Source organism: Lissotriton helveticus, chromosome 3_2 (assembly GCF_964261635.1).
Source record: "Lissotriton helveticus chromosome 3_2, aLisHel1.1, whole genome shotgun sequence".
In the NCBI taxonomy this organism is placed as follows: domain Eukaryota; kingdom Metazoa; phylum Chordata; class Amphibia; order Caudata; family Salamandridae; genus Lissotriton; species Lissotriton helveticus.
The window spans coordinates 313,820,048-313,841,061 of record NC_136062.1 but is presented as its reverse complement, the minus strand read 5'-3'; the positions used below and the strand labels follow the sequence as shown (position 1 = coordinate 313,841,061).

Below are 21,014 nucleotides of genomic sequence, written 5' to 3'. Positions count from 1 at the left end.
TCTTTGTGCAGTTATTATTCACCTGTGTTTTTAAGTAATTGACATTGCGGGATTCAATACTTCGTGATATGTGATATGCGGTAACAGATTAATCTTAATATGGCGGGTGTGTGCCAGGTTTAAACCAACCTTATGTCAATGGGGCTATTGCAATAATAATCTAGAATAGGAATTTTAATGTATGGCCTTTTATTGCACATTTTCGATGGTTTTATATTGTACTATATGTGTTTTACTGCATATCTTTGATGGTCAAATTGGCCGAAATAAAGATTGAAATAATAATAATAATAATAATAATCTAGTGGCTGTTTGCCGTAAACTGACTACTTGCATTCTATGAGTAGAGTAATAAAATGTACGGTTTTTACTTGAGCGTCGGATAGCAAATATAAAATAATATGATACTTTGTTGTGCGAGACTTATTTAAATATATGCACTCCAAGATGGCGGGTGCTTGCCAGGGCAAGGTTAAATCACAAAACAAATGGGCAACTGACAGAATATTTTGGTGGCCTTTTGAATACAAAGGAACATTATGAACTACATGTACGGCTTCCGATGTGTATCAGGAATACATGCCTCAGTATTTATTAAAAAAACAGCGCTTGCTCATGACGTTAGGAAAGTGATTGAATGTATGATTTGAATAACTTTTAATGTAGTGATTTATTGCACCTCCTCTTTCAGGCGATAAATACTGTAAACCACTTGGCACAAAAGAGGCCCACATATAAAAAGGAAAATTGAAGAAGAAAAAATACCCCATACACGGGCCGCTGATCACCCTCAAGTAGGTGACATATTGTGGATCTACTTATGATCAATAATGTTGCATGTGCAGATTAAATTGTAAGTACCTATTACTCAGGAAAACATTATTGGATTAGGTAAACCAGTCAGAAAACGTGTATATTCCTTGTCTTTTAAATATAAAAGCATTCTTGTGGCTTTGTGAATGGAATAATTTCCTATTTATAATGAGTAATATAGAATAAAGTAAGGCGCTCTTGTATATATAGAAAAAACAAGATTCATATTAGTTTTTCATTACGGGCCCTATGTATAAACATGCTGATGTATACCTCTTAATTTGAGTGGAAATGCCAGTGGGCATGACAATCAACATGGACATCTATACATACCTAAGCGTGTTCATCATTGTAATAATGAGGTTTAACAGCCTGTATGAAGTATGATGCATTTGAAAGGATAAATTTGAAGCTGACTGTTTGCATTGCAATGTTCAAATTTTCTTTCAGATTGACTGATTACATAAACGGTTCAAATAAGGTTATGTGAAAACGCACCATAAAAAACTTTTGTGAGGTATGTTTACTCCTTGAAAAAACCTCTCTTTTCTTGAATATATGTTAAGGTTTGACAGAGTAAACCATGACTGTTATAGGTTGGATTCTGTGAAATCTAACATATGTTGACTATTTAGAATTGTTCCTTCCGTCGTTCTTTTGTCCAGTTGTCTTTGTTTTTGTGATACGTGATAGTCTAATTAAGGTCATAAAAAGACATTGTTTTCCCAGATGAAATATTGTGGAGGATACATCTTTGTAAACAAGATCTATATATTAAAAGCGCTCTTTTATTTAAAGAACAATGAAGTCGATGTTTGATGTACTTTATTATTGTGAATTTTAAATGTTTGCCTTTAGTATTGTAAATAAGTGTTTTTTAATGTACTTTTGTAGCCCTTTAGAAGTCCGTGTGTGGACGAAACGCGTTGACGGTTGCAAAGCGTTTTTAAAAAAGAAAATAAAGGATGAAGTTTGAATATAATGTTTGTCCTGTTAAATAAATGTGCTGGGCTATTTGTTTTTAGATGTTCTGTGACATTGTTCCAGTTGCAGCAGGGGAGCCATGAGTGCAGTTGTGTTTGGCGGGTTTGGTGGAGGAGAAATTTACTCAGTGATGGTTGGTCCTGAGGAGTTCGGAGGTGTGGCTGTAGGTGATGTTTTTGCAGGCAGAGAAGACTTTGTCGTGCTAGTGTCCTGTTGCCGGGGTCGGAGAGATGACCTGCTGCTTAAGTCCGATGTTGGCGAGGTTCTCCAAAAGGGATGCAGTGTTCTGGTCATTGTGGTTTCCCAGGTGGAAGTTGAGGTCGGAGAGTAGGATGTAATCGGTAGTTGTGAGAGCCTGGGGTATGATGAAGTTGATGGTGAAAGGGAAGAGCGGGAGGGGGCCAGGAGGCCTGTAGATGAGGGTGCCACAGAGGGTGGTGTTGGAGTTGATCTGGACATGGAAGTGGAGAAGTTCCATTTTTGTTGTTGGGTCGGTGGTAAGGTTGAGGGATTTCTTGTGGACGATGGTGGTGCCTCCTCCTGGTCAGATGGTGAGGTTCTTACAGGGTATTTTGTAGCCATCGGGGATAGCAGTGGCAATATCCGGTCTGGCGCTGGAGTTCATCCAGGTTTCCGTGAGGTAGGTGATGTCAGGGGAGACGGAGTCAAGGAGGTCCCAGATTTCCATGATGAGGAGGATGCAGCTGAGCGGGTCGGTGGCAGAGGCAGGTTAGGGTGTAGCTGCAGTTTCAGCAAGAGAAAGGTGCTTGGGTGTTCTTAGGTGATGGGTGGTGGCAGGTGGCTTGGTGTTCGGTGTTGAGGCTGAGGAGGGTGCTGGCATCGTATTAGTGGAAGCTCTGAGAACCAAGGTCCGTGGTGCTGTCCAGGTGCTGACAGGCGCAGACAGGCTTGCCCTTGGCGCACCAGCTGAGCGGCTGCACAGCACCCACTATTAAGTAGTGTGAGGGGAAGGGCCTAGAGGTGGGAAGCGTGGTAACACAGCGCTGGAAGGAGACAGGGCTGCGGGGGTCAAGGAGCAGCAGAGGCATGGTGCAAAAAAAAAAGAGAGCGAAAATATTATGCAAAAAAGGGGAAAAAGGAAAAGAGAAAAAGTCAAAAGAGTGCAGAGAAGGCAGAAGCACAAAAACATAAGGCCAACCAGCAGCAGAGCAAAGATGCTCCGCACTAGACCACCAGAGATGAGGCACAGGCGGGAGCCTATGGGTGGAAGAGGACTTCATACCACCAACCAACAAGGTTCAGTGGATCTGCAAGGGGCAGCACCTACCATTCAGAGCTACGCAGGGAGAGAATCAGATCACTGGCAAGGTCAGCGAAATTGCGGCTTTCCTGGTACAGCTGCCGCCATTTAGTAGTTTGAGAGGGAGGGCTGGACAGCTGGGAGGCAGGAAGTGTGAAGCTGGAAGTAGGCGGGCCGCGGGGGTCGAGCAGCAGCAGGGGCAGGGTGCAGGAAAAAAAGAGAGTGAAAAGTGAAAAAGTATGCAAAAAGGGTGAGAAAGAAAAATTTACAAAAGAAAAGGTAAAAAAGTGTGCATTGTAGAAGGCAACATAGTCAGAAGTGCAAGGAAAGAAGGCAGGCCGGCAGTAAAGCAAAGATCCATGTGTTTGATCCATCCTTTCAGCATGCAACAAAATGGTGATTTGTGATTCTGGAAAAACATACTAAAGGAAACATGATCTGTGTAAACCTTCCCTACAGAGGATTCCTCTACCTTTATCAAAAGAATGGCATTACTAGTATGCCAAATCCAATCCAGTGACTGTCATTTATCGGCTCATAAAAGCCTTTTAGTTCTAAGTTACAGAAGGATCTGTACCTTTTTTCTTACACCATCGGGTCTACCCTCTATTTGGTTTAATTAGGGCATAACTCTCCACTTTTTTCTCTTCCTTCTTGATGCCTCTTGCTACACCCAAATAGGTTTCCCTTCTTTCTCCCTCAGATATATGTTTTCCTCACCTCATTGTCTGCTGTTGCCTGTATCCTTTTACCTCTACTTTTTTCTATATTCTTGTACCGCTACCCTAGTTCCATACACTTCTACTCTACCAATATCCTAGTACGCATGGCTATACCTCGGTTTCTCTACTCTTGCTTATAGTTGTATCTTTAGCTCTGTTTGCCTGTACCCTGGTAACCCTGCCAACAACCTAGTTCCTTTACTTCTGTAGACTCTAGTACCTTTACCGCAGTATATAACATAGCACCTCTGCCCTACCAATAGCACAGTACCTCTAAATATGCTTCCCCTGCCCCACTTAGTATGTCATCCTTAGCCTACATCCTAGTACATTTACCTCTACATATACCCAAGTACCTATAACCTTGAGTTTATGCCACTACTGTACCTTGGAGCCTCTTAGCATTTCTGCCATACTTGATGGAGGATGCCCACAACACCCTGCTACAAGACCTAAGCAATACGGCTCTAAATATAAAAAATATTGATGTGGAGCCACATTCCTATTAAGAACACAACTCATATACATAATGGTATCATGAATTTGAACTGAGGCATTGCTATCAGTGGTACTGCAGTAGCATTGCCAAGGGGGCTATGGAAGTGATTAGCCTATTGCATCATACAAATGGTTGTATTAGAATTCCAGAATGATTTGCAGGGGCCCAATCGTCTTTGCTTGAATTAGACACATTGACACTTTCCTACATCATGCTAGGTTACCTACTAAGCAACCGCCCCTGGAAGAAATTCTAGCAATAATTAATACAGTGCAAATATTCTCCCCATAGGGTATGTTAGTAGCAGTAACCAACACTGAAACCTTCCCTACAAAGGTAATCTGTGACATTTCATGTAACAAAATGACTAACTATTGTCTGTAATACAGAGAAATAACAATCCACCCTTAAATGCCTATTGATTTTTAGCACATTCTTTTAACAATCAATATGTCAGGGCTAATGTGTTGATCAAATCAGACCTATGGCAACACAAATAGGTTTTACTAGGGAACCATTCAAGCCTGTAGCTTTTATTATTGACTTTTTGTGCCATTACCACCTGAGACCTCTTGTACTGGGCATAACAAGGCAACCATCAGGCATAGCGTCATAAAGTTATGTAGTGTAAAAAGGTGGAAAAGTAAAGTGATAATTCCTCTAAGAGGGCCTAACAAAGATTCTGACGTTAAGGATTTTCAATCCCCAGAATTGGTATTTCCAGCCATCTCATGCAAAGACTACAGACCATCCAAAATACTGCCACCAGACTCATCCTAGAAGTCCACAGAAATGCTCACATCACTCCCTATGTCACTGAATTCCACTGGATATCTGCTCAGAAATGCTGCAAGTTCAAGCTAGTATCAACACCCCCAAGGTCCTCCTCAACAAAGGACCTGCTTAGCTCAGTAATCAATTCCATCCCTACTATCCCACCAGTCAAGAATGCTCCACCTCTCTCTCACTTGTGTTAAAACTGCACAATCGCAGTAGCAGGAAAGAAGAGTGTATCTTCTCCTTCATCACTGCCAAAAACTCGAAAATCTCAGAACTGCTACTCCACTCTTCAACTTCCACAAGCAGCTGAAGACCTGGCTGTTCAACTAAGCGCACCGCTGGGCCCACGCCCCTGCTCCAGTGCTTGGATACCCTCCGAGATGATACGTTGCGTTGTACAAATCCACATAACAAAACATAACATAGAGTTTGTCAGAAGGGGTAACAAGCACCACAACTCTTGTCTACTCTTTCATGCCAATTTACTTTAAGGCATGATTTTTCTATTCAATAACTCTGGCCTACTGCCTTCATCATAGATTTTTAATATAAGCCATTAGGCCTAGAAACTTTTTCAATGACTTGCCCCCATAACTAAGTCACTCCTAGTGTTGGTTCAAAAGACTTTTTGCAAGGCAGGTATCCGGTATACCACAATAAAATTACAAATATGTACAAAATGCAGTTGTCAAAACAATATAAAATCCTAACTAATAGAGCCCAATCAGGCTTACCATAGTGTAAATCAGATTTCTCCATATTTTTTCAGGTGAGGCACCAACATCAGAACCCTTACCTACTTCACTAATCTGGGAAATTCCTTGTAACAAAATACCTGCCTACAGACTTTAGCGCAGTGTAATAACAATCTACCCTCAAAAGTCTATTGCCTTTAACACATGCTTCTCACAATAAATAAGGCCTGTCATAACTTCATTAGAAACAGATTACACCTAATAAATCTGACATAACTTTTCGCACAGAATGGATAACACCTTTATTCTTTGTCAACAACTTGTCATCATAACCAACTCAAGCCCACTGTACTGAACATAAGCTTTACAGAAGGCAACCGTCCGATACACATTCCAGGCGGCTTGAGCCCTGGAAGAGACCAGGAGAAGAACCACAACCATCTGCGGAGGCAGGCGACGACAGATGGCCCATCCTGCAACAAATGGACTCTCTGCCAGTGACTAGCGATTGGGTATGTTCCCATCTTTTTGCCTAGAATGCACACCCAGGACAGAGAATCTGTTGCAAGGAGAGAACCAGTGAGACATAATTGTTTTGACAGGGCCAACTTCTGCTACAATCCTGGCGCTTGCACCTTCGTTATGCCTGCTCGTCTGGTACGCCTGGTCGTTGCCCCTCCACCCCTGGGTTGTTACCGTTTCCCCCCTGTTTTTCTGGAATGTCTTATATGTCTGTTTGTAGCGTACTGTATTTTTGACAAACAAAATCACAAAATAAAAAAAGAAGGGTTGCAAAAAAGAAAGGTATTCACAAACACAGTTGGGTATGCAAATAAAAATTCCTACTAAGACGGCGTAACAAAAATTCTCACAGAACTAACCTTCTATATCCATGGATTGTCACTGGGTGACCAACACCAAAACCACTGCCTGCTTAGGTAATCTGAGATTCCATGTAACATGTGATAGCAAGTCAAACTTGAATGACTATCAACTTTAACATATTATTTTACCAATAAATATGTCAGGCCTAGTGCTGTTATCATAAAATGTCAAAATAAACAGATCAGGCCTGTAGCTATGATCATTGGCTCGCCACCATAACCAACTCAGTCCGTGATATTAAGTAAAAACTTTGCCACAAGCCAAAATGTGCAATACAGGCAGTCTTTTTAGAGGAAGCACAAACATTAGGCCCACTCAAATCCTGAACTGAGGGGTACTAATATGTGGGTGGAGTCTAAGCCCCTCCTCTCTCAAGGGATTCTGAAAGCTCTTTTTTTTGTTGATCACATAATGTCACATAATAGCACTGTCAAGCCAGACCTAAAAATCGACATAGATTAGTGTAGCCCAGGGCACTCAAAAACAAAACGGCATTCTGTAGTTTCAAGTTTATGTCATATGTGTGCTCCTGAAAGTTCAAGCTTAGACACTCTGCTCCTGGCATCTGGATACATAAGTACAATTATTACAGCTGTATGGAGGGCAATCACTTTTTTTGCGGAATCACACAACTGCTGCCAAATCAAAACGTTTACAAGATTTCTGCACTGTAAAGCCAGACCTAAAAGCAGTGATTACTTGGGAGAAAACAAACAGGACGGAACCCCCTAAGTTATCAAGTTTACAAGATTCAGCAATCAATACTCGATAGGCCAGCCACACATGGTAACCAGTGTTAAATTCCTTAGCAGGCAGACATATAGAATTCAAACACAAGTAATATGCTTTGTGCTTTCCATGTAAACAGACCGCACTCTTAATCATCTATAGTGCTTTGAGGATATAACTGTAAAAGAAATGCCATGGACTGAAAACAAACATTGCCTAAATTGCAGAAGTGTTCCCATGAGGGAGTTTTCAAAAGGAGGGAGGGCCTTGGCTTCAAAAAAGTAACTTCCACTGTTTTCGGGGAGAGCATATTACAAGAAATGTTTGCGTCTGCTACAAGGAAATGACTGCGAATTCGTTTCGGTTCACCACCGTGTTCCCTGCATGCTTTATTATTCAACAAGGAAGCCTGATAATGGTTTGTTAGCCACTCTCTGCACTACTCATGGACATTCCAGGAACATCAGCAAGCTCGGCAGCCGTGTGAAGAACTAGCGCGCATTACTGTAAACAGGATTCAGAGCTATTTCCTTGGCACCAATTTGCAGGAGACACTTGCAATTAACAATTATCCAATGCAAAAAATGAATGCATTACTCACAGTGCTTATTTCATCCATGTGTGGGATTCCTAAGTGCTTCTCGAGTACATTTGGATGGGTCTTCATTTCATCTTCCCTTGAATATTAACCGGACGGACCAGCTTAGCCAAAATATGCCGCAGTCATACATTTTTAGATGTGCAGTAATCGAATCAGCACATCTAGACTTTCCACAGTGTTTGTCTTACGTTCAGCAGCTGAACAGAAGGACCCGGGTTTACTAAGTTTACGCATCGCAGCAACTTGAGCGTCCCATTGCTCAAGGAGGAAAACGCAGAGCAAAGTGATCTTGGAAGATTGGCGTGTCGCTGCTGTCGTCCCCCTAACAGGTACTGCAAAAAGGCTTCCTTGTGCTTTTTTTTTAGATATGAGTGGGAACTCTCAAGTATTGGGTTTGTACTTGAGACATACCCTTTCAGTATACATTCCTATCCTTAGACAACCACATAAGCGTCAGGCACTTTGGATGTGTGCAATGCACACATGCAATGCTTCATCTTTTTGAGAAATGAACACTTTTTAGGGGGGTGGAGGAGTTTTATACAGCACAAACTCCACTCGTGGGTATCAGAGCGCTTAATATGAGCACCAGTTGTGTTACAGACGGACACATTCATTTTGTTAGACACGGGGAGATGAAATGATCTGCCCAGAATCACCGGATGTTGAGCGTCCCTAACGAGACTCAAACTGGCTTCCCCAGCTTCGAGGTCGACCGCTCTAGCCATTAGGCCACATCCTCTCCCTGTTCACAAAGGACCCTGTGACTATCTTAGTAAATCGGGCTTTGCCTTAAAAAATGTCTCGGCCGCCGGGCGGGGGGTGGTGACGGGAAGAACATTTTTTCTTACTTGGACTTGGTTGGCGAGGAAATGCCGCGTGCAACGGTGCACGGACTATCCACAGAGAGCGCCGGTGTTTGGCGGGCTTAATTGCACCATGGGGTCTGCGGCGATGGAGGCGGACTGGGGACTACAACTCATGGCACCGATCTCCCGGCAGGCCGGACACTTCGTGGGTGCAGGGACGGGCCGGACACGTCGCTGGAGGCCGGAGGAGCTCGGGTGATCAGCTTGCGGCTCCACGCGGCCGAGCGGATGGGCCTGTTCTGCCTGGTGCGGGCGGTCAGGCTCCCACGTGGGACTAGGTGAGTCCCGCTGCCCCTACCCGATGGGTCCGTGCGGCCGCCGGGGTTTTTAACTTGGGGCAGGGGAGATGATGGACGGCGGTGCTTTTTGGGGGATTTCTGCTCTCTCTGCGCAAGGGCTATCTATAGTTTAGCTGCTTACATTCTATGTTACACTTCACTGTAAAGTTCTCTGGATAACTAACCAATTTAAAGTGGCTACTGATCTCGAATTTTGCATTTCCTTCTCAAATACTTATCCAGCTGGGTCAATGGATTATCTTTTGTTTTCAACATTGTGCTAGAAAGGATTGGAGCATTGCAGCACCAGGTCCGGTTGTGTAAATTCTTCCATGATGCATTCCAATGTTTATTTGTTTAAAAAGGAGAGTACATGTTTTATGGTTCTGTTCATTTTTAAATTTTAGAATTTTATGTACCTACTGTGGGCAGGCTGGTAATATTGCATCAAGACGGATATTTCTTTGCTGGACTTGAGTACCGTGGGGAGGATGATTGGGTACACCGGGCCTTGTAGTTAGGTATGCAGCATGTTGTAGTTTAATATTCCTTTCCCATTCAATCTTTGGGTAGCCCCTTAGAGGGTCGGAGACAAAACATGAACGCTTGAGGTGAAATAAAGGGATGAGATGCCTATCGGGTGGCTGGACTGTCCAATCTGTATAACGGGGAGCAATGCCGCCCCCCCCGCTTGTAGGAGGGGTGTGATCCTGGGCTATGGGATTGTTGCGATAGGACTGTGTAGGAGGGGCGTGCATGTGCCTACAACTTTGTGGTGCGACTGACGATTCTCTTAACTGCCACGCAATGCTGTGATACAAGCTAATATGCTAAAGTGAACCCCCTTTGGCCTGTAAAGGAATACACTTTTTGGGGTCAGAATTCCATATTTCATATCCGGATTCTGTATTTAAACTGCTGTTCCGTGGATGCTGTATATTACACTGCTGTTGCGGTTTTGAAGGGACTCTGTATTTGAAAGCATACACTTTTATTTGTAGTAGGTTCCTTATTTCAAGTGGGTTTCTGTCTCCGATCTGGAAATCCTGGTGTGACTCTCGAGCCATGATTTGTCAGATTAGCGGGCCATGACGTCTCTTGGATCAGGGAAGGACAGGCAGAGGGCCCCATTCTACAGCGCATTTCAATAGCGCCATCTAAATGACATACACATAGGTAAATAATACTCTGCGACTGAGGGTGATGTCATGCCAATTTACTTTATTTTGCTTTGGGTGACAGGAACTAGGCCATCCTTCATTCAGGGTTTTGTTTTGTTCGAAGTGTCATTGATTGAGAGTGGTGGTTCAATGGGCACGGCTGCACTTTAACTTAGAGCGTTGTAATGCAGTTTGGAAACATGTCAACCGCTATCTGACTGGTTCAAGCGTCTTTTCGATTTTCTGTATGGGATGTGATTCCCTGTCCAGGTCATGTCTACATCCATGCGACTTGCCAATTGTCTTTCATGTCCACATTCCATGAGAATTGCCCAGTGGCATTGGCACGTGCGGTCCTAGCGTGATGGAACTAAGGTGGGCTCTCTGCGAATCAGATTGCTGGAGTGGTCCAGCTACTTTTCTCTGGAATGTCCCCCCTCAGGGACCTCAGGTGTCAGATTAACGTTCCAATAGTCTCATATCCCCACTACAGGCACTTTGGTGTCTTTTCCTGCCTCCGGAGCAAGGAACATTTGCCCTACTTTCCGCACTCATCGCGACCCTCGGGGAGGAATGACTTTTATTCCTAATTAAGTTTTATTCATAATGAATATTGTATAGCTTATTACTCCAACTATACGCCTCTTAAGGTGTCAGCAAGGTTCGCAATGTCAGGAGGTTGTGAAACCCACATGTGCAGCCAATGTCTTTGGTCTCGCTGCTCCTTTATTGACGGGTTATATCTATGCAGAAGTTACTTGGACGAGTAGGCCATCCCCTATGCTAAAGTAGGGAGGAGATGCCTTGCATATGCAGGGGGAAAGTTTGATTACCTCTTTCCTCGATTAGTAGGGATATCTGGTGGTCATGGACACGAAATATTGATTTCCCGCCTTCTTGGTACGAGGAGTAGGGCTCTGTTGGGCAACTGCGGTGTGGGCCTGGGCGCTCATTCAATCAGATCGGAGGATGGTGCATTTGCCCTTACATCCTTTCATCTGCTGAGCGATGCATGTGCACTGACAGGCCTAATATAAGATACGTTACCGAAGTGGTGGGGTCCACTTGTTTCTGAAGTGGTGAAGGCTTGGGTGAGTGGAGTGCAGAGCGGGAGCATATGCTTGGCAATCCGGGGGTATTGTTCTTCATTTTAGATGGCGAGGAGGCGAGAGCATAGAGTTTATGTTAGTGACAATTTTCCGGGTTGAAGGCCTGGAGGGAACAACCTAACGAGATATCTGCAGGTGCGCTTGTGAATCCGGCGCATGTACTTCACGTTTCAATGGGCCGCGGGCGTATCGAGTCGCGCGGGATGAGGGGTACGTTCCCTGCAGTGGGCTTTTTCCTGGCGGACAGGCTCTGGAGGTGGCGCACTGGGTGAAGGACTTCTTTCTGGGTGACAGAGAGGAAACACGGTCCCACGTCGGTGTGGTCATTCTACGGGGTGAGCTCGACTCCGTGGCCAGGAAGCACGCCCGCCGGAGGACGGGGGGTAGTAACGCGCAGTGGGGTCTGACGCCGAACGGTGCCGCTGCCATGTCGGGGGCTGCGGGGTAGGGTAGGTGACGGGGGGGTTGGGGGCACTGCGGCAGGGGTTTCTTCCTGGCGGACGGGCGCAGGTATGGGACACGCATCCGGAGGGCTTCTCTCTGTGGGCGCCAGAGAGGGGGCACGGCCCCGGGTTAGTGCGGCAGACCTGTTAGGGAGCTCGGTTCCGCGGCCAGGGAGCACGCCCCGGGGGTGACGTCGACTGAGGGCATGGCCCTATACAGTTAGTGGCGGAGGGCATGGCCCTATGCATGGACTGCGGCAGGGGTTTCTTCCTGGCGGACGGGCGCAGGTATGGGACACGCATCCGGAGGGCTTCTCTCTGTGGGCGACAGAGAGGGGGCACGGCCCCGTGTTAGTGCGGCATACCTGTTAGGGAGCTCGATTCCGCGGCCAGGAAGCACGCCCTGGGGGTGACAGGGCATGGCCCTATGCATGGGTGACGGAGGGCATGGCCCTACGCATTGGGGACGGGGGGCATGGCCCTATACATTGGTGACGGAGGGCATGGCCCTATACATTGGTGGCGGAGGGCATGGCCCTATACATTGGTGGCGGAGGGCATGGCCCTATACATTGGTGACGGAGGGCATGGCCCTATACATTGGTGGCGGAGGGTATGGCCCTATACATTGGTGACGGAGGGCGTGGCCCTATACATTGGTGACGGAGGGCATGGCCCTATACATTGGTGACGGAGGGCATGGCCCTATACATTGGTGACGGCGGGCATGCCCTATACGTTGGTGACGGAGGGCATGGCCCTATACATTGGTGGCGGAGGGCATGGCCCTATACATTGGTGACGGAGGGCATGGCCCTATCCATTGGTGACGGAGGGCATGGCCCTATACATGGTGACGGAGGGCATGGCCCTATACATGGTGACGGAGGGCATGGCCCTATACGTGGTGACGGAGGGCATGGCCCTATACATGGTGACGGAGGGCAGGGCCCTCTACAGTGGGACGGAGGGCATGGCACGGTGGTTAAGGGGGAGGACCTGCCGGCGGTTTGAACGCGTGGGCCGGACAGCACGGGGGTTTTTGAGGGGGGTCCGCGGTGGCCATATAGTTAGGGGGTGGTCCTGCTGAATGGGGCAGGTGGCGCGTCCCGGGTTTAGGGAGGGGGAGTCCTAGGGGGGGTCGAGGCCCGTTAACACGTCCCTCGAGTGGCGGTTATTCCTAATTATGGGGGAAGAGTAGGAGAACTGTTTGGAGTATCGGGGGGTAGGTCAAGCACAATAAAGTATGTAGCCAGGTGGAGAGGCAAATTTAAGTTATGCTAATTGTTACTGTTTGTGGGTTGTGGGAATCAGTTAGGGGAGGGGGTGGGGGTGAGGCAGGAAATGACATATTTATGTTTAGATTGTGCGGCGCAGGCCGAGGACGTTATTGTGTAGGATGCACCTGCTTCCAATAAAGCGGCCTTTATCACACTTACCTTGAGTCTCGGGTTGGTGCTTTCTTCCCCCCCCCCTTTCCCCAATGGGCCCCAATGGGGTCCTGGGGGGGGGGGCCGACCGGAGGGAGGCCTGCCCCCCCCGGGGGAATTTGGGGCCGGGGAGAGGGGGGGGGGCATAGATGGCGCCACACGGGGACGGGGCCTGGGTTTTGGTAGCTTTTGGGCTGGGGGGCGGGGTTGGGTTCGGCTTCCTGGTGGGCGGGGTTGTGGTTTCCGCCCGGCCACGCGGCAGAGACACCATTTTATGTGTGGTGTCTCGGCCGCCGGGCGGGGGGTGGTGACGGGAAGAAAATTTTTTCCCCTCCTCCCTCCCTGGGCCATGATAGGGGGGGGGGGTGCCCACGGGCAGGCACTGCACTTTACGGGGGATTTTCCTTTGCGGGGGAGTTGGGGGCAGGGGGGTTTTGGCCTTGTTTTGTTGGAGGCTGGTGCAAGACGGGGTTTGAACGGGGTGATGTGTTTGTTGGACGTTACACCTTGGTGTCTTTAGGCTTAATATATATATATATATATATATATATATATATATTTTTTTTTTTTCTCTTTTGTATGAATAGAAACAGAAGAGTTCGTGCTTTGTGGATTATTGCTCTTTAATTGTATAGCGGAAATCGTAGACAGCCGACACGTGTTTCTACTGTGGCGAATTGCGCCGGGGCTTTTCACGGCTATTTACAATGTTTTGTATTCTGTGTAAATGGGGGTTTTTGGATTGGGTGGGGGGTTTTCGCATGTCGCTGGAGCAGGTGTGGGGTGCATTCTGTATGTGGGGGCGGTTATTCCTAATTATGGGGGAAGAGTAGGAGAACTGTTTGGAGTATCGGGGGGTAGGTCAAGCACAATAAAGTATGTAGCCAGGTGGAGAGGCAAATTTAAGTTATGCTAATTGTTACTGTTTGTGGGTTGTGGGAATCAGTTAGGGGAGGGGGTGGGGGTGAGGCAGGAAATGACATATTTATGTTTAGATTGTGCGGCGCAGGCCGAGGACGTTATTGTGTAGGATGCACCTGCTTCCAATAAAGCGGCCTTTATCACACTTACCTTGAGTCTCGGGTTGGTGCTTTCTTCCCCCCCCCCCTTTCCCCAATGGGCCCCAAATGCCATGGACTGAAAACAAACATTGCCTAAATTGCAGAAGTGTTCCCATGAGGGAGTTTTCAAAAGGAGGGAGGGCCTTGGCTTCAAAAAAGTAACTTCCACTGTTTTCGGGGAGAGCATATTACAAGAAATGTTTGCGTCTGCTACAAGGAAATGACTGCGAATTCGTTTCGGTTCACCACCGTGTTCCCTGCATGCTTTATTATTCAACAAGGAAGCCTGATAATGGTTTGTTAGCCACTCTCTGCACTACTCATGGACATTCCAGGAACATCAGCAAGCTCGGCAGCCGTGTGAAGAACTAGCGCGCATTACTGTAAACAGGATTCAGAGCTATTTCCTTGGCACCAATTTGCAGGAGACACTTGCAATTAACAATTATCCAATGCAAAAAATGAATGCATTACTCACAGTGCTTATTTCATCCATGTGTGGGATTCCTAAGTGCTTCTCGAGTACATTTGGATGGGTCTTCATTTCATCTTCCCTTGAATATTAACCGGACGGACCAGCTTAGCCAAAATATGCCGCAGTCATACATTTTTAGATGTGCAGTAATCGAATCAGCACATCTAGACTTTCCACAGTGTTTGTCTTACGTTCAGCAGCTGAACAGAAGGACCCGGGTTTACTAAGTTTACGCATCGCAGCAACTTGAGCGTCCCATTGCTCAAGGAGGAAAACGCAGAGCAAAGTGATCTTGGAAGATTGGCGTGTCGCTGCTGTCGTCCCCCTAACAGGTACTGCAAAAAGGCTTCCTTGTGCTTTTTTTTTAGATATGAGTGGGAACTCTCAAGTATTGGGTTTGTACTTGAGACATACCCTTTCAGTATACATTCCTATCCTTAGACAACCACATAAGCGTCAGGCACTTTGGATGTGTGCAATGCACACATGCAATGCTTCATTTTTTTGAGAAATGAACACTTTTTAGGGGGGTGGAGGAGTTTTATACAGCACAAACTCCACTCGTGGGTATCAGAGCGCTTAATATGAGCACCAGTTGTGTTACAGACGGACACATTCATTTTGTTAGACACGGGGAGATGAAATGATCTGCCCAGAATCACCGGATGTTGAGCGTCCCTAACGAGACTCAAACTGGCTTCCCCAGCTTCGAGGTCGACCGCTCTAGCCATTAGGCCACATCCTCTCCCTGTTCACAAAGGACCCTGTGACTATCTTAGTAAATCGGGCTTTGCCTTAAAAAATGTGGGAGATTGCACTGATCTGCTCCATGATGCACCCTTGCTACAAAACATTTTTTGCACTGAGAAAAAGGCACCTTTATACCTCAGAAGACCTTTCACCTGGCTGGTAAGTACCATGTGCCATGTTACGTTGCTTTCCATCACTTTGCACAGCCACAAAGCATTACTAAACTGGTCAGGGCCTTTCAAATGAAAAGACAGAATACATTGTCTCCTTATCTTTTTTGTCCAACTCCTTACCCTGTAAGTTGAGCAGCTATCTTCTCAGGCCATGTAGCCCTGAAAAAGCCCCTAAATCACTATGTGAATCACTTCAAGCAGTAGTCATAGGGCCTAATTATGATGGCGGTTGGAATGAGCAGGTTGGAAACCGACCGACACGTCCGGTTCCACCCACCCAATTAGGATTAAGGCGGGTGGAAACATCCCTTGTTCCGCTGCGGCTTGTGCTGTGGCCTGGAAAAGGGGATGTTTTGAAAACATCCATGTCCCCCTCTGTCAGGCACCACATGCACCTGCACACAGGGCATGGATGTTTGGGTGGCATCTCAAGTGCCCCCGGGCCTCAAAGCGGAGGACTAGGATGACACAGGGCCTGCTAGGTTCCCCCAAAGTCCATTTCCGACCATCTTTATAGGGTTCTCGGACAGTCAAAGAAAGGCTGTCAGAAAGGGGCATCATAATACCTACTTAGGGAATAGATCTGACCAATGGTCCGACTGGCTCCTTGAGCCCGTCGGAAACATTGGTCGGTCCCTCCAACTGATGCAGTCAGACCAATTCTGCTGGATGTTGGTTGGACCGTCACCGAAGGCCTGTTGGTGGCAGTCTTACCATAATACTAATAAGGCCCATTGTTTGACCTAATTCTCCCAAAGGTTTTTTCTTCTTAATGCCCCCTAAAGCTTCCAAAGAGAAGTGAAAACCTTATAGAAAACTCGTGGGTATTCGTAAGAAAACCCTCCAGAAGATCCTAGTTAAACATAAGGTTATCGTCAGACTTCCTTCTTGTTGCCATCAAGTAATATTGTCTTGCTACTGGAATACTACTTCATTCTACTTTTCTATATGAGTTAATGCAAGAATCATCTAAGACCAAACTATAAGAACTATAGCAAGCACTTTTCTAATTATTCATGAAGGGATTTGCAAGTCTTCTTGTTAGAACAATGTTTTTTCCTAGAAACTAAGGAGATCCCTCAGTAAGCATTAGGAAGTGACTCTCGACTAGGGCCCACAAGACCAGGATCACATGTCTCATTCTAATTTTAGACTACAGCTCATATTATAAGTGCCCCAATGCAAGACTCAAGGCTTTTTTTTGCTTCATCCAAGGTCTGGGCCTTGGGCTGTCGCCCTTCTGCTGCATGTCCCATGTGTCATTCTGAGCTTCATCCACATTTGCGCCTAACTCTGTGTGAATCCTCAATCCCATTTAAGTCATGCACATTGCCTCCCTCATGCCTCACTAGAGTCTCACCTCCCCTTGAGGTTCTGCTGTAAAGCATACTAAGGGCCAGAACTATCAAGGTTTTGGGTTACTCGTGCGCCACACAAGGGGCTGCAAGGGCGACGCAAAATCTATGTGAGATTTATTAAGCCATGCAAGGCCACGTTGCTTGGCCCTGCATGGCTTGATAAATCTGGAGTAACGCAAGGCAGCGCAAATTGCTGCCCTGCGTTACTCTGCCCCAGGGAGGCCTACCATGAGTGGAGCATGGGCGTTCCCACAAATTCACCCATGGCAATGCCGTATTTCCAGATTTAGCATTAGTGGTAGACCTGGGAATTCGTCAAAATTATCAAAATTGAACACTTCCCCTCATTTTTCCCATTAGTTTCTGGCATTTCAGCCGTCTTCAGCCAGGCTTGCTTGAATCCAGTGGCAAAGTGAGCAAGGGACTCACGGCTGAGCATACCCTGCCAAATTATGGCGAACAAAGCGGTACAAAAGGGGGTGATGATGGATGGCTGTAATGCCAGAAACCAGTCCTAGGAAGCTTGTTTCCGGTCCAGGGAAGGCAAGGCATGGCTTGGCAGTTCGGGATGGACTGTTCACATGAGGCACAGGGTCAGACTGATTTGCAGATGGCCATGTCTGAACTGGGGTGGCAGAGTGGGCTAAAGAACGTTGATGGATTAAAACCGGATCTGTTGACTGGGTGTGAGTGTTTGATTGGTTCAGATGCTCCGTCCTTCACCACCCCCTTTTGTACCGCTCTCACACCATGAGAGCAGCATAAGAATTGGTTTGAGCGCCCTCTATTTGAGCTCCCATGGAGACTGGGAGCCTGTGCCTCCTGTCTCCAACCCGGCAAAGCTGCTCGGGTTGGAAACAGCTTCAGAATGCATAAAGGATTGGCCATCCTGAGACGGCCAGCCAAGCGGTCATGCTAACTGACAACAGTGCACCTACCACTCCCCATGATGCCTGTCATCCTCATGGCCCCGTCCCCTAGATTCCTTGGTATAGAGAAAAATAAAACGATAATAAACATGCTTTATTAGCATTTTATTTCTCAAGTTTTGCAGCTGCTGCTGGCAGGGGCGTGATGCTTCTTCGTCATAGCGGAAGAGCCACTGTTGGCAGCACCTTCTCTCAAATAATAGTATCAGAGGCTAACCGCACACATACACACAGGAATACCTTGGTCGAACTGCAGACTTGTGGCTCTCAGGGACGTAGCTTCGTAGGGGGTGTTTGGGGTGTTGCACCCCCCCCATAACATTTATTTTTTAGTAAGTAGATGGGTACAGGAGCTTTCAGTCGAGTATAGTAAGGTGTCTGTTGGATTTCACCAGGGATTTTCGAATACTCACTCAGCCAAAAACACACACACCCTTGTGTTTTGAAGGTCTTAAATCATAGTTATTTTACAAAATACTGTGTTTTGAGTACTCCTCGCAATTCACACTCCTTTTCCTTTCCATTTGCTATTAAGCCCCCCTCATGCGCTGCTTCTCATATAATAATGAACATGATATGCCCGGGTGATTATCAGAAAATCTGAAACTTGCTCTTCTCTCCCAGTATTACTGACCAAGTTACACCCCTAGTGGCTCTGTCGTATTAACAGCAGTGATGGGATAAATATAGGGATCAGTGGAGTGGGTGAAGCATGGATGGAAGAGGGGTGGGTATGAATCAGGGATCGGGGTAACAGACTGGCCACTTAGGCATATGACGGGTGGGATACAGGCGAGGTCCTGCGAAGAGACCGTGAGAGTGCTCTAATGAGGACAGGCAGGGTTCTGTGCCAAGGTGTGAGGGCAGTGGTAAGGGATGGACAGGACCCATAAGAGAATAGGAGGTAATGTTTGGTGACTGCTTGTGGGGTGGATGAGACACAAAGAGACACTTGGAAGCAGAGGGAACAGAGATGGGTGGGAAGATTGGAGTTAGGGATTGGGTGAGGATAGACTGAGTACAGTAATATGAGTAGGCGGGACTGGCTAAGATTTGGTTGAAGCAGATTGAACACTGGGTGAGTGCTCTGGCGTAAGGAGTGAACAAGAATTGGAGATGGGCTGGAGGAGAGAGAACCACATCCATGGTAATAGAGAGCTGGGCAGCGGAACAGCGAGGGTAGAGCAGGTGCTGGTCTAGGTTGGGCTCTGGTGATGTGCTGAAACTTCTTGACCGTACATCAGAGTAGGGCACATTAATGGCCCCGTGTGAATTTGATTTTAATGATATTGTAAGATAGTATTAATTAAACCTAAACCCACTTGGACGTATTTGACCATGTATGATGTTTGTAGAAGGGGCCTTATTATCATTAAGCTAATAGAAATATTCATTGATTCTTATTAGATAAATTGCATAGTGAGGATGCATATAAGCGCTTGCCAATCAAGTACTGACTGCAAAATAGGATAAATGACGATTTAGATAAAGTATTTTTAGCTACATAAGGAAAAAGAAAGCAGCCTCAAAATGTCAGTAGTACCCTCTGAGAAGAAATGTGACAGGAGATGAGGATTGCCCTACCTGGAGGTCCATGTTACAAGTGTACCCGGTAAAACCTTCATTTTTCAGCTTTATGAGAGTAATGTCCTTGACATCCCAGGGAGAGAACGTCGTCTGGATGAAGACACATTATACGCAGAGTGAGAGGTTGGTCCTCGCCTTGACAGCTGCTGTAATATCTTGGCCACAGACTGAGATGTTCTCGGCAGTGCGTGGAGGGGCTGGAGACGGGGGGGGGGGGGGGGGGGGTAAAATCAAACTAGTTGCATTTCTCTCACTCCCTTGGATTATCAAACCTTGTTATGTAATTGCACAAAATCGGACAAATTAAGAAAATCCTTTTAGAAGAATGACGATAACAAAAGTATAACCTATGGACTTGCATGTTAAATAGTACATACATGTTGGAATTAATGATTTCAGAGGCTATTCCACCTCCCTGCCATGCATGAAGAGGCTGTTTAAATATGCCCTAGTATATCTTACATTTTGTCACTCAGCTCAGTATTCAACCTGTCATCCATTTCTTCTTTTTTCCCTTTAACAACCCATATTTTAAAAAGTACACTATCGTACCGAGAGACGTGGACATGGAAGCAGCTTCCGGAACCCTTTCGAAAGAATGACTCACAGGCAGCATTCGGAAGGTAGCCAGCTCAGCGCGCGCTCCTCCACCGAGGGCCATCATTTACAGAAGTAATCAGCCATGGTAAATAGCCGCTGATATATCGCTTTATGAATGGAGGTGTCAGCCAGTCAATTAGCTGTAGAAATAACATTCTTTCCCTCAGGGTGGATTTTCCACCTCTTATTGATACCAGCTCAAATGTCAAACATGCTGTAAATGCTCTGAACAAGTCGGAAAGAGAACTGCGGCTATATGCTTTTTCACATTTTATTTTCGAGCTAGTTTGACAGGGTTTTCATTCATAAAACCTCGCTCATAAAACCTCGCTCATGGATTTCAGATTACTTTCCAAAAGTTGGCATGATGTCAACTAACAATATTAGATGCAGATTTCTCAGACTTTGACTTCCCGTCCGTGAATTGAAATCTATATGCAGGCGGCTTTTTATTTTTTATGTGTGTTCTTTTTTTGGCATGGTCCTAACTCTAAAGGGCAATAGGTAGCTATGGATATATAGGCGTTGGAGCTTACATTTTATTGAAATCCGGTTTGAAACTACATAGCAAGAGGACTAGCAAGTGAAGTCATGGTACATGGTAATTAGCAAGTGGGCAAATGTACCTACCGTACGTGGAACACTTGCCGCCACTGTGTGTGATTTAGCGACTCTCATCCCTGATGGCGTGATATCTTGGGTCAAGACTTTGTATGTCCATCAAGTGAACAACTTGAGTGAAATTTTAGTCGGCGTCCTCCTGTATTACACAGATATGCCAACCTTAATATGTCGGTCACCATTCAAATAGGCAGAGCAGGGG

At 46.2% G+C, this 21,014-nt stretch overlaps 1 protein-coding gene and 1 long non-coding RNA gene across 14 annotated transcripts in view; both read left to right on the top strand.

Moving 5' to 3' along the window:
* The window catches only part of LOC144826311 (uncharacterized), a 1,506,634-nt gene that overhangs the window by 315,660 nt on the left and 1,169,960 nt on the right, over nt 1-21,014 (top strand). For 12 of the 13 annotated variants that reach the window (XR_013609779.1, XR_013609774.1, XR_013609778.1 and 9 more), the window contains one exon: nt 692-794. This is a non-coding gene — a long non-coding RNA (uncharacterized LOC144826311). Of the gene's footprint in view, nt 1-691; nt 795-1,263; nt 1,331-21,014 lie in introns of all 13 variants that reach the window. The other variant, XR_013609782.1, reaches the window with a different exon arrangement.
* LOC144826310 (uncharacterized) overlaps nt 20,149-21,014 on the top strand; it is a 64,791-nt gene continuing 63,925 nt past the window's right edge. Inside the window, exon 1 of the transcript XR_013609769.1 lies at nt 20,149-20,276. The gene's annotated coding sequence lies outside the window, so the exon portion shown is untranslated. The remainder of the gene's footprint in view (nt 20,277-21,014) is intronic.